Here is a 14,294-nt window from a genome sequence, read left to right as displayed (position 1 = left end):
TTCTTTAGCTTCCTCTATTACGCCATTTTCCATCATACGCTGCAGTTCTTTGTACACGTCGTCGCGCAGCTGTACTGGTATTCGTCTTGGTGGGCAAACTGTCGGATTTGTGTGAGGTTTTATGCGAAGTTCGTACTGGCCGGGTAATTTACCGATCTTGTCAAATACGTCGTCATACTCTGCTATAATCTCTCTTGGGTTTGAGGTCGTCAATGGATCCGTGTCCTTCTTTCTTCCTGGAGTACCTAACGAGTCCAATGTCATGCGACGAGGTGTATCGTCGATGATGGTTTGTTAGCTCTTCCTTGTCGTTGGCTTGTTTTTGGTTGGTTAATGATGTTGCACTGTAGTCTAGCGATTAATCCTAATGCCATGGAGAGCTGCCCACTCAAAATAGGCGTCGCATCGGTGGGAACGACGTAGAATTGGCTGTAGCTTGATGCGACTTGTGACGAGCATGGGAGGAACGCAATCACTATTACGGAGACAGTGTGACCAGAATAGGCCCGTATGGTATGTCTTGGTTTCATTAGAGGTGGTGCATCTAGTATGCTGTTGAAGGCATCAATGGGTATGACGTTCACCTGTGAGCCGGTGTCTATTTTGAAGGTAATGGCTCGTCCGGCTACCAGGACATTAGCTTTCCATACGGTGTCTGCCGACGTTTGGTGCTGATCATCCGATGTTGTGAAGTGGAGTGACAGCGAGTTCAGGTATAGTGGCTCCAAGGTTGCGTCATAAGCGTTATAAGGTGAAAACTCCTGCTGTGTAGAGCAATGTGTTTCGGTAGGCGTTTTAAACTCACTTGGTGGTATTTCTTCCAGTGCGCGTATTGAGCGCCAAGTTGACGCCCAGTGATTCATGCGACCGCATGATATGCAATGCGAGCCTTGTGCCTGGCAGGAGTTGTAGGTGTGAGTCAGGCCGCAACGGTTGCACGTTGGGGTTGAAGATGGGCGTTCTCTGTATCCTTGGGAATGGGATCTAGCCCGTTGTCGTGGGTGGAACTGCTGCCGCGGAAATCTTCTTGTCTCGCTAGCCGATCGTGGACGATGTGGTGGCGCGAATTGGCGTGGTTGCGAGTGTCCTGGTGGACGTTGCGTATAATTGTAATTAATGGCGTCAAGAGGTTCTACCATGTCGTGTGATGTGGGCAAGTTAGTCATTCGTTGTAAGTGAGCTGTGGAAGTTTCATCTGCCTGGCAAATTGATATGGCTTCGTCAAGGGTCAAGTCGTCTATTTGCAGCATCTTTTTCCGGGCTTCTGTAGACTTGGTACCGATGAGTATTGTGGTAGCTATTATTGAATCTTGTAGGTTGCCAAGTGCGCAACCAGGTGCAATGGTTTTCAGTAGGGTAAGGTACTGGTCGAAGGTTTGGTTCTGTGTTTGATTTGTAGTAAACAGGAGATATCGCGAGTAGTTGGTGCTTTTGTATGGTTTATAATACTTATCGAAAACTTCAAAGATGAGGGTTAAGGCTGATTTGGCGGGGTCGGTAGGTATCTTCAAGGTCTTGTATATTCGAATGCCTTCAGTTCCCAGGACATGCAGGAAAACGTTCTTCTGGTATTCGGCATCTTCCTTGTCAAGTTTCGAAGCGGCGGCGAAGAAGGCGTACCTTTCCTTGTAGTCCTCCCACGATTGTGCCGGGTGGGCACCAGGACCCCAGTTGCAAAATCGACGTTGGGCCAACGGAGTCGGATCGAGATTCAACCGACACTGCCCTATACTGCCGCAAAATGGTCGGTAGACTTTCATTTTGACAGTCGAAATGTCCTACCCGAAAATGGGTCGGTCCGGCGGTTTTCCAACCTTTTCAAACGTGCACGTTTAATTTTCGGGATTTCCAAAATGAGGTCGGGATAGAAATTTTGCCAGCACTTTAACCGACTCTAAAAAGTAAGCGTGGCCAGCTCTTTCATTATCAAACAAGAAGTCGGCTTTGTTATCTGGTTATGGTCGGATTATTAATCTAATTGCGGTCGACTTTATCGACTGTTATTTGTCGGATTTATGGCTTGTTTAGGGTCGGCTTTATGGCTTGTTTTGGGTCGGCTTTAGGCCTTGTTTAGGGTCGGCTTTATCGCTTGTTTAGGGTCGGCTTTATGGATTGTTTATGGTCGGCTGTAGAATTTTTTAAAGGTCGGTTTAGAGATCTTTTACTGTAGGTAATGCGAAGTGTCTCTAAAGATTCCCTCTCATTGGACCGAAATCCCATTCAACCGAAACCAAAGAAGGGAGGTCCCATTGGACCGAATTCCGCAACTTGGGCGGTTTACGAAAAGTGGAGATAGTCATAAATGACTGCACTTAACGTTAGTGTACACTGCAGTTATCTCCGATAAAAACGAAGTAACAAAGAGTTAACCGTGGAAACGGTTTTAAAGGCTTATGTAAATTTAAGGGAAAGCTAAAATAGGCCGTAAACCGTAACATTTTCTTTAATGTTACTTTAAAATGATACTTAAAACGAGAGATTTATATTTATATCAAGGTGAATAAACATATTACACTATATTGTTGATTCTAAAATTTTATTTTATGTTTTGTTTGTAATACAAATCCAAGTATCTTTGATTTGTCTTAAAACATAAGAAAATAATATATATCTCCCTATAAGTATGAAACGTAGTACATTTTCATACTACAGCATTTTCTTTCAAATTTGGCGCGCTTACGCTTTTACGCCCCGTGGGAGAAGTTTCGGTATTACGAGTAAAAGGGGGTCGAAACCATCGCCGCCACCTAAGGTGCCCGCGAAAGGCACGATGGGCCGGGGAAATATCGCCGCGCAAGTAGAGACACAAGATACTCCTTACCTCGTACCAGTGTAGGCGCTAGCCTCGTTCGTCAAAATCTCGCGCCATCTATTAATTTATTATGATAATTTTGCAATGTACTTAATCAGTTATAATTTTCACAATAATAATTTCAAGACTTTTAACTATTTAATTACGATATAAAATTTGAAAATTTTCTAAACAAATATTTCAACTTTTTGAAGCCAAAAGCTCTTAATAGGTGGCATTAGAAACTTTTTACAAATTGCAATGGAAGAAAATGCTGTTTACATGGCTTAAATGGAGAGTTTCATACTTATAGGGAGTTATATATCATTTTCTTATGCTTAAAATAACGAAATTTGAAATGTTTAATATTGATCGGTAGGTAGTCGGATATGTCGACCTCTCGACCCTTGTCGTAAATTTGATAAAAACCCATGTTAGTTGGTAAGGCGTTGAGCAGCCGACCTAATCCTTCCATACACGTACCGACTTAAAATGTAACTATCAGCCAACTCTATTTGTTTGTTCTCACGTCCGATTTCAAAGCAAAGCTAGTAACTGAAGTTGGATAAGAGTCGGACTTTAGTTGTAAGTGCCGATTAGACCCTAAACCGACGAATCTACCTCGAACCGACTCAAACGCGGAAGAATTTTCATAATCTGAAATCTTTAGTATGATCGGCAGGTAGTCGGATATGCCGACCTCTCGTCCCTTGTTGTTATTTTGATAAAAACCAATGTTAGATGGTAAGAAGTTGAGCAGCCGACCTAATCCTTTTTTACACCAACCGACATAAAATGTAACTATCAGCCAATTCTATTTGTTTGTTCTTTACGGCCGACTTCAAAGCGGAGCTGGTATCTGAAGTTGGATCAGAGTCGTACTTTAGTCGTAAGTGTTGACTAGGCCATAAAGCGAAGAATCTACATCGAACCGACTGAAACGCGGAAGAAGCTCCATTACAACGAAATCTGAAATGTTCAGTGTGATTGGTAGGCCGTCAGATATGTCGACCACTAGACCCTTATTGTTATCTTTTATTTGATAGAAACGCATGTTAGTTGGTAACGAGTCGAGCAGCCGACCTAATCCTTCATTACATTAACCGACTTAAAATACAACTATCAGCCAACACTATTTTATTGTTCTCACGGCCGACTGCAAAGCGGAGTTGGCAACTGAAGTTGGATAAGAGTCGGAATTTAGTCGTTACTACCGACTAAATTCTACTACCATAAACCGACGAATCTACCTCGAACCGACTCGAACGCGGAACACTCGTGTTACTGGGGGAATGAAGGGTTCAGGAGGCCGTACAGACGTCATTGTCGTGTGAAGCAAGAGGTCGTTGCAATGTTGTATCCGAATTAATGGTCCTACACTTCTGATACCATGTTATGATATGTACTACAGTTAAGTGACTAGGCGATAATGTATAACTTTAACAACTTTATTTCATGTTTAGTATATAAGTTATTTACACAGTCTCTATTCCGTTCTGCCCCGTAGCTTATTCTGTTAGGCTTTATATAGGTAATCCCGGTTATCAATTTAAGATTGATAAGCGTTACTTTAGATCTAGGCATAGTGATTAGTATTTTAGCAATAGATTAAAAATAGACTTTAAGCCTAGGCCTATTACAACAATTACGAAGAGACCACGAAACAACTAAATGGAATTACGAATTTTTGGCCGTCCCGTCAGAAACGCCATCAAAACGTAGTTTAAGTGAGCCAATAAGATAATTTAATCTTTTCATTACGTGTTGGAGGGATGGACTCTATACTGGGCTAAATACTAACCGTTCTCCATTCCTACTTCTAAAATTAAATCTATCCCTGATATGACCAAAATGCGAAATTGATTTTCTCTTCTAATATCAGCACCTTGGGCGATTAAGATAGGTAAAACCATGATTGCGTGGAATAACTGGTGTTTAAATATGAGTTCGTTTATTAAACAAAAAAAATCCAATGACTTAGGATTGCTAATTAACATAATAAAATCCGGATATTAATTTTTACCTCTCCGAATGACGATGACGTCACGGAGAGGTATTACACTGAATGTTTTTTGTGTCTGTCTGTCACTGCGTTCGCAGTTGGCAAATCGAGCAAACGTGTTCGCTGAAAGCATTTTTTGGCTTCAACTCCCATTGTCAGGATTAAGAAGTACGCGGCGATCGGCTAGGGTTACAAGAACTGTCTAGGCTCCCAATGGCAGGGCTTCCACCAAAGGTTAATCACGCAACTGCTGATTTTCTTATCATTTAATGTGAATCAATCGCCTTTTAGACAATAAATTTCCAAAAATTCTTAAAGAGGTATATGCTTAAATTCAAACGTCAACAATAGCTACGTTTAAAATGATTTTAGAAATAAATTTTCTTAAAACGATTTAATTAGAATTAAGGCGGTTTAATGAAGATTAAACTGATAAATATCAATTATATTTATTAAATTATTTAAGAAAAACGTTTTAATTGCGTCTCTACTTGGAGAGGTTTATTTTGGTTTCCCAACTTGTTTTTGACTCTCTTACTGTAAGAGGTATATTTTATTTTCATTTCGAACTTTTTCATAAAAATCTACGTTTCTATTGATACAAATCGAAACATTTTTGAAAAATAATGAAAAACAGTCAGTTACAGCTCCCTAAACTATTTTTATATTACTCAAATGATTGGAGAACACCCATGTTCAGCAAATTGATGGATCAGCCGCGTTGGACTGCCCTCGCGTGACGGACGCTAAAAAAGGGGAGAAATAGAAGATTGAACGATATATTCTCACCGTAAAAATACTTCCTAACATAACAGTCTATACCGTTGTTAGGCCTCGATATGTATTACCATGGGAGGTCCGTAACTCTCCTTAAATAGGCTCATATACACCATTTCGATTGAAAGCTCTCTAGATTCATTATACAATAAGTTTATAAGATGTTCCATAAGTATAACACTACCTATAGAAGTTCGTAATGCTAGAGACTTACAGCTCGAGCTAGCTCGAGAACGACAACCGAGAATTGAAGTACTACACTCGATTAATTCTGCAGTCCATCTTACTCTTTAGTCTGTACTAAGCCTTTCATATCGCCCCTCCCTCACCAGGCGTCGCTTAACCTCGAATCTATGGCTTTACGTTACTTCATGGCAAGATCTCAGTAACCAGTGACAAACTTATGGATGAACATATCTTATGACCTTATGATGACACAAATAAAAATACGAAATAGGGATCTTCATTCTATTTTGAACGCCTCTTCAATGCAAATCGTCTATACATAAGGTACCTTTATTCAAATAGACTTTTTCTATTGAAAGATTTCTGCACGCGTTCTCTCTCTCGAAAAGCATGTACATTGCATCTAGAAATTCTGAATTGGCAGGTTAGGCTAGTTCGAAAGAAAAAGTAGTGATTTTTATAGTAATGGCCACGTTCGAAACGCACTATCACGCGCTTTATTCAATTTTGCACTGGTAGTAAATCGAAAACGTCCATTCGTTTGATGGTACAACGTACCGTGTGTCACGTGACGAAAAATCACACGTGCTTGAAGTTAACGCGGGCGTCGCTCACGCGTAGTCGATCGGCCACACACCGATAAAAGTCCGCTCGCGTGTCGCGTGAAATGACCCAAGAATTGAGTAGAGGTGATAGTCTTACGAAAGCCCAGGCGGATGAAGACGCAAGGTTTAATTTCTCAAGAAAGTTGTCTTTGGTAAAGTTAGGGGAGTGTCAAGAATCCCAAATTGTCCTGTCCTGTCCCGTCTGTTTGGGGTATATCCTAAATATAAATTTGGGTGGTTCTCTAGCTCTTACACCTCTATGGCCTCCCACGAAGAAGACGCCAAAGAACTCTTGTATAGAAAACTTACGGGAGCAATAAAAAGTGAAATCCTCAGTCTCAGAGGGAAGGATTATTTTCATGGAGAAGAGGCAAACGGATAGGCTTTTCTCGGTACGCCTCAGTCGGCCTCGCTTCGCTCGCCCGATCCCGCATGGAACCGTCACGGAAGGCGAAAGGTCCTCGAGCAAATCGTGCTACAGAGAGAAAGATAGACAAGCGTGGAGACTTCAAATTTTAATCCTTGCCAAAAACTTTTTAACTTCCTTCATCTTTAATTAAAGGCTTATAAAGATCAAAAGTTCATAAGATATGTTCCTTCCATAAGTTTGTCACTGGTTACAAACTGCAGCTTGTCATGAAGTGATTGTACAGTGGGACGTCTTGGATTATAGTTAAAGGCCGACTTCCATCGTAAGGAGTTCTAGCGAACTGAAAACCGAGCATCGAGACTAACTATGGAGCGACCTTGCCGATTTTCGAATCCCCGCTGGGGTAAAAGGTGGAAAGATTCTAGCTAACTGAAAGCCGTGCAATGTGGTTCTAGCGAACTGAAGATATACAATAGAGAATTTCCTTCAAGGGAAAGCAAAAATTCGAGGGGAAATAAATTTAAAAGGATTTCTATTTTTCATCTTCAGTTCGCTAGAACCACATTGCACGGCTTTCAATTAGCTAGAACCCTTCCACCTTTTACCCCAGCCGGGATTCGAAAATCGGCACGGTCGCTCCATAGTTAGTCTCAATGCTCGGTTTTCAGTTCGCTAGAACCCTTTTCGCTGGAAGTCGGCCTTCAACTATAATCCAAGACGTCCCACTATACAATCACTTCATGACAAGCTGCAGTTTGTAACCAGTGACAAACTTATGGAAGGAACATATCTTATAAACTAATGAAAGATATAACAGGGTTCGGACGAAATTTTTATTTTGAAAACCCTGACTTTTCCAGCTTATCCCCGACGAAATTTTACCAACATTCCTAACCATTTTAAGGTGTTTATCATCACACCTGGCCCATATTTAGCATTGCTCGAAGCGTGGTTTGATACACCAAACGATATCCCTGACTTTTTAAGACAAAACCTTAAATCCACGACTTATCTAGGTCACGTACGAACCCTGTATAAGGCGCAGAAGTATTAAGATATATTATCGGTACTGGTTCATCCCTAGAAAAAAGGTAATTAAAATGGTGGAATGAACAAAGAATTTGTGCGATTTTATGTATCTCTCTGTATGGGGTGACTGATAATCAACGCAAAGCCCAAAGCGGTCTACTTACAGGGTTCGAGTTAAAAAACCCAGCCAAAACAAAACCACTGGTTTTACCCACCATAAAAACCCACTTAATAAAACCCATCACTAAGATTTTGAAGAATTTTAATGCTAGAATAGTTTAAATTTAAAGATAGTGTAACATATTTGTTGTTTCAACTTCAAAATAATATTTTTTGTTTTAAGACTTTTTTTTATTAAGCAGTGACTTTTGAATGACAATTTCTAAAATACACGCAACTACTAAAGATGAAAACCCAATAAAACCCAGTGGGCTGGGTGATGAAATGCAAAACCGAGTGTAGTCAATTCTCGCTTGTCTTTCTTGAACTAGCTCGAGCTGTAAGTCTCTAGTATTAGGAAGTATAGGTAGTGTCATACTTTTGGAACATATCTTATAATCTTATGGTACTGCATACAAGATGGCTTTAAAATGGAATATCCAGTTCAGTCTCTAAAAGAGTCCTTTTATAAAAAATGTTTATTTTACCTTTGATTTTTGACAAAAGTGTGACAGTGCGTTACGAAATTAATAACAAAAAAAACCGTTATAAAAATTATATGTATTACATTATGCCTAATAAAGAGAGCGACGTGGAAAATGTTTTGCTTGATGCCTCAAGTGAACGAAAATTATCTCATGACAATTTCCTTTTAAAAAATCTTCCAAGTGAATCGTCTTCAAGCTTGCGACAGAGAGGTACGTGCCATCTATGCAACATTTACGTAACCAATTTATGATTCAATATTTCTCACCATACAGCTAAGAGTGGTGGCGCACTCTTGTAAAACTACTCCTTGGTTTGCTGGGTCTCATATTAGTTCGACCATAAGTTTATAAGATATGTTCCTTAAGTATGACGTCTCTACCTATACTTTGTAATGCTAGAGACTTACAGCTCGAGCTGGTTCGAGAACGACAAGCGAGAATTGAAGTACTAGGCATACACTCGGTCAATTCTGCAGTCCATCTTCCTATTTAGTTTGTACTAAGCCTTTCACAGCGCCTCACCAGGCGTCGCTTTATCTTTAATCTATGTTCTACGTCACTTCGTGACAAGCTCTCGGTAACCAGTGTCAAACTTATGAAACATTTCTTAACCCTCACTTCGAATTCGCAAGCATAGATTAAACATTTGTCATTTAATTCTTTGTATAAATCTTAAAATTCACCTGTTACTATGCAAGATATGATTTCATTTACGTCGATTTTAATCCGTCTATAAAAAGCACTTTTACCGTATAATCAAAAGTAAATAGATATCAAAAAGTTAATAGCTTTAAGTCAATCATACCTTCCCGCCTGCATGCCATGTAAAATGAGTATCGAGTATCACGTGGCTTGCTTGTAACCAATAGGATGTTCGCATGACGTCATAGAAGCGACAAGAGATATTGGTAAATTATATTAAAATACTAAAGTCTAAAACTGTATCTAGTTTCATAATGCCGCGTAAAAAACGATTTTAGTTTCGCCTTCGGTATCAACCCAGTGCAATTTTTATCTGAAACCTACGAATAATACCGCATACTCTTCCATCATGTTGCAAACAAACGTTTTCAAACGTCCTTGGCTCTCCCAACATTGTAGTACTGTTTTACGTTCATCTTTTTGTTTCACGAATTCGTCATAATCATATTCCTTATCCATTTTTCATATTACTATTTTATCACATTCATAGGCAATCACATGTAGTCTTCATAGATTTTGTACTAGGCCTAGGCTATACTGTTACAGTCTCACAGCAGACAGCTGATTGAAATTACCTTTAGAACGCATGCGCGTCGATTAAACCTTCAACAACCCGCACTACTTTGTCTGAGCGGCGCGACACTAGATACGTTAGGTGCATGTCAAGTGGTTCCCTAGGTGCTACGCCATTTGTGCGCTGCCGCGGAATAGGAGCGGGAATCTCAACTTTCATAACGCGCCCATGCCGGGGAGATATTAACTTCTTGTTTATAATCTATTTACTTCTGATTAAATTAAATCATTTTTAATTATAAAAACATACGCGGAAACAAGTATGTTAATATGAATCTTAAAATTAATAATACACCTTAATTTTTCGGACCAATCCTTTAATTTAACTCTTCCAACCTTTTGATGCAGCGGACAATATCACTTCATGACAAGCTCCCACTAACCAGTGACAAACTTATGGTAACATAAATGAAATCGTTCCAAAATAACGCGTAAGATCAACTTGGCTATTCCCTAAAGGCTGTTTTTCACACGCCGAATTATTGGTTGAAATATGGCGAACCTAATATTAAAATGAAAATAAAAGATCTTAGCTATGGCTTTCTTTACGCTCTCACTCTTTCCTTGGCTGATCACTTGGGGAAAGGCAAGCTATAGGCGAATGCATTGCGACCCCCCCCCCCCAACTTCTTCTACTTCTTCTTAAGAGGGGCATGGGGGTAGTTATATTTCCTGGGGTCGACCGACAATCTCCTTTTATTCGATTTAAGTTCTCAAGAAGAGGGCTCACTCACACTCTCTAGTTTCCCCAGAGATTTCTATACGGGGGACTTCTTACTTGAAACCCATTAGACCCCGCCGATACTGCACTGCCGCGCTGCACAGCACTATTCATCTAATTTAGACTCTAGAGAGTGCACCACAGTGCAATAATTGAAGTTGGGGGTCATCGTTAAAGAATTATTAGCACTGAGAGGGGCGCTTATATTCCCTTTAAATTTCTTCACTATGGCGGTTATTTTACGCGGTCATGTGACCTAAACGTGTGGGTTGGGGATGTAAAATATTTGTATCCGTATCTTATCCGGTATATCAAGGTCATTCCAATAAACTATGCATAGTTTACACGCAAGGAGTATTCATACCATTTTCACAAGTAGACCTGGCAACTTAGAGTGTAAAATAGCAGACGCTTTTACACTCTAAGTCGCTTGATCTCCTTGTGTTATTGGTAGGAATCCTCCATGCCTGTAAACTATGTATTTACAAAAATTGTGCATAGGGGCATTCCTCTAAGTTTAAAAACTCTGCTTTGCTGGTAATATAAGTTTATAAGTGATATGTTCCTTCCATAAGTATAAATGGCACTACCAATACAAGTTCGTAATGCTACTGAGAGACTTGGAGCAGCTCGAGATAACTAGTTCTACTCAAGGAGAACGACAGAATTAAGCGAGTCAATTGAAGTCCTACACTAGAGCTATGTTGGTACTTGCACTAGAGGCGGTTGACAACTCGTTTGCCCAACAAGTTTTTAAACACTCTTTATTGCTAGTTCGAAGCGATTTCAACACCTTTAGATTTTTTTCGTTGGTGTTTTCTGCTACGGCCATAGAAAATACCCTTAATACTAGTCTCATTCCATGTGAAATACCCCTGAAAACTACAAACTAGCTTCCAAAGTCGCTTTAAGTTGCTTCGCAAGTTTGTAATTACCTTCACGAGTATTGATTTTGTTCACACTTAACTTTGGAAGCGTTTTGAATCGCTTCGAACCGGTTTCCCCATGTAAGTGTGAACGTGGCTTAGTACCTTTTGCAGCCCATTTAGGTCCTATTTAGTATCTGCATTACTAATTAGGCCTTTGACAGCAGCGCCTCACTCACCAGGCCTCCCTCGCTCGCTTTAACTCCTCGAATCTATGACCTGATTCACTCACTCACTCACTTCAAAATGACAACAAGATGCAGTTTCTAAGTTACCAGAGATTAATTAAACAAACTTATGGAACATGAACATACCTTATGATCAACCGTATATGAACCCGATCTGCCACCTCACACACGTAGCTAATACAAAACGATTTTCGTGACTTGTTTTTGGGGAAATGCAAAGAGCAAACTTTGTATCAATAAAAATGTATCGGTTCAAGTTTGAGCAAAGTTGGTTGCGAGTTTTGGGCTACTTTGAGCTATATTTGAGCGTTCAGTTGGCGCAGCAATAATTAAGGATTGTTGGCAATTAAAATAAAGATTAATTGAAAATGATGAAATTAAAGTTAAACGAAGCGGAAATTTATGGCACACTCGATTAAATCCTGAGCCAACTTTATCGGCTTCGACCAAATGCAACTAATTAACACACAGATAATTATCATAATTAGCATAATTATTAAGTAGAGATTCAGCTGCGTTTAAGTTACAACCTCGACGCGCAGCAACACCCAACAGCTGCAGCCTCGAAAGTTTTATCTACCTGCAAACTTCCAAGTACATTTTTTTTCTGATTTTATCGCCAATATCTGAAGGGGGTATAGAAGAAGGGTGACACTCTGTATCCTCTTAATACTTTAGTTATGTAACATGATTCTTCCCGGGCTCATGGCACCATTTTGTTTGCTCTCTCGTTCATCAAACTAAGTTCAGATGGAGTCAATTCTACTACAACTGTTTGGTATTTACTAAATCCTCAGCAATCAAGTAGGCACAAACCTTGATTGTCTTGACGTGGATGGGACAAAAATCCTGTACAAGCTCATGGGTCTTGGCAAATAGTTAAGCGCTAATAGAGTCATCTTAGTTGTGACGTCAGTGCTTAGGTAAAACGTCAGAGTCTTAGCTTTGAAAGTGGGCGGTCATGTTTGGTACGGCTTGGTTCTATGGGAAAATAGCATGGGTGACGTCACACTAAGGCTTCTGAGATAGCTCTATAGATATAGTAATAATGAGGGGGAACTATTTATCGCGTATGTGATTCGGTTTAGTAACCTTGCGCACTCCAAATGTTAATTCTGATGTAGGAAAGAATCATGTTACAATTACCCCGTGCACTTTGTGGTGGTACACTTTAAATTTTACATTGATTATAGGTTCTACAATTTGTACATTAGAATACTCTGATAAATTTTTACAGTGAAAAATCTCAAAGATCAGACAGAGCTAAGGCTCCATCGGCGACCCTTAAAGACGACATTCCAGCTGCGCAGTCAACTAAGGTGAATGGTTCGATGAAATTGGCGAGAAGAGGTTCCGAAATATTTAAACCCAAATCCAGATCCATTACGAAAAGGGTTAATCAAACTGCAAACCGTACTCTTCGACGTGGTCAATTCTAGACGTACTAAAGGTGACGCTTGTGTCCCTAGGACCGACCTTTAACGGTTTTCGTTTAGCCTCGAACCACTTTAAACGTTTTACGCACGTCCGCTTATTCTTAGTTAACAGAATGGTTCCGGCTTGATCCATTTAATTAAACCCAAAAACAACTTTTCAGGTGTAAAATAAAACTCGCATAAAGCAAGTTTTAAATTAAATCGATACCATATGGCGCCTGTATGGTGCTTTTTCATAAGAGAGAGAGAGAAAGAGAGAGAGTGCAGAAAGTCACATCAGAAGTGTATAATGCTTCCCTTCGAGAGAGAAATGTACAACCACAAAGCGACACTGCGGGGCAATTAACATCAGAAGTCTGCAAGGTTACTAAACCAAATCACATACGCGATAGATAATTCCCCCTCATCATTACTATATCTATTAGCGCTACTTAAGTATTTGCCAAGGCGCATGCGCTTGTGCTGGATTTTTGTCCCACGTCAAGAGAATCAATGTATGTAAGGCTGATTGCTGAGGATTTTGTAAATACCAAACAGTTGTAGTAGAATTCACCGTAGCACGGTAAGATGCGCATCTGAACTTAGTTTGATGAGCGGGAGAGCAAACAAAATGGTGCCATGAGCCCGGGAAGAATCATGTTACGTAACGAAAGTGTTAAGAGGATACAGAGTGTCACGCTTCTTCTATTATCACCTTCTGGTCAAATAACGATATTGGGCACGACATCCTCGTGATTGGCCGAGCTAGCTGGGACAAACTAGTTTGGTATGTAGCGTCATACAGTCGATAGCTGAAGTTTTAGGCCGTGTTATAGCGCCATTTGTCCTCGATGAATTTTTAATGTTCAAACACTCGTCCGTCTTTTCATAATACATATATAGCCAGGAATAATTCAAAAGGCGTCGAGTCCTCGAGATTTCCCAATAGGCAAATCAGAACGCATTAAGTAATGACTGTATGACGCGCTAAAAGCAAGCCGCAATACCAAGGCAGACTCTATACATCTCGCAAGCTACCACTGGATAGCCAGGACATTTGAACAATCCGCTGAAAGCTTTTCTTTTCCGGTGGTCGCTTCAATTTAGGCTTAGAAAACTGAGCTAACCAGTACCGGACTTCCCTTTCGAATGCGGAAAAATGAAATCTACAGTATCAGCGTTTACGGGAAAGTCGCCAGGGAAATGTGAGTCATTTTTCTGGCACAATTGAGCTATCTCAGTTTCGACGTCACGTCAGTGCCTAAGTAAAACGTCACGGGCTTAGCTTTGGCTGTGGGCAGCCGTGTTTAGTACCACTTTGGTTCTATGGGCATATAGCAGGGGTGACGTCATACTAAGGCT

Source organism: Phalangium opilio, unplaced genomic scaffold (genome assembly GCF_054372755.1).
Source record: "Phalangium opilio isolate 3A_F unplaced genomic scaffold, DU_Popi_V2 ptg000077l_1, whole genome shotgun sequence".
Classification (NCBI taxonomy): domain Eukaryota; kingdom Metazoa; phylum Arthropoda; class Arachnida; order Opiliones; family Phalangiidae; genus Phalangium; species Phalangium opilio.
This window is presented reverse-complemented; position numbering follows the sequence as displayed.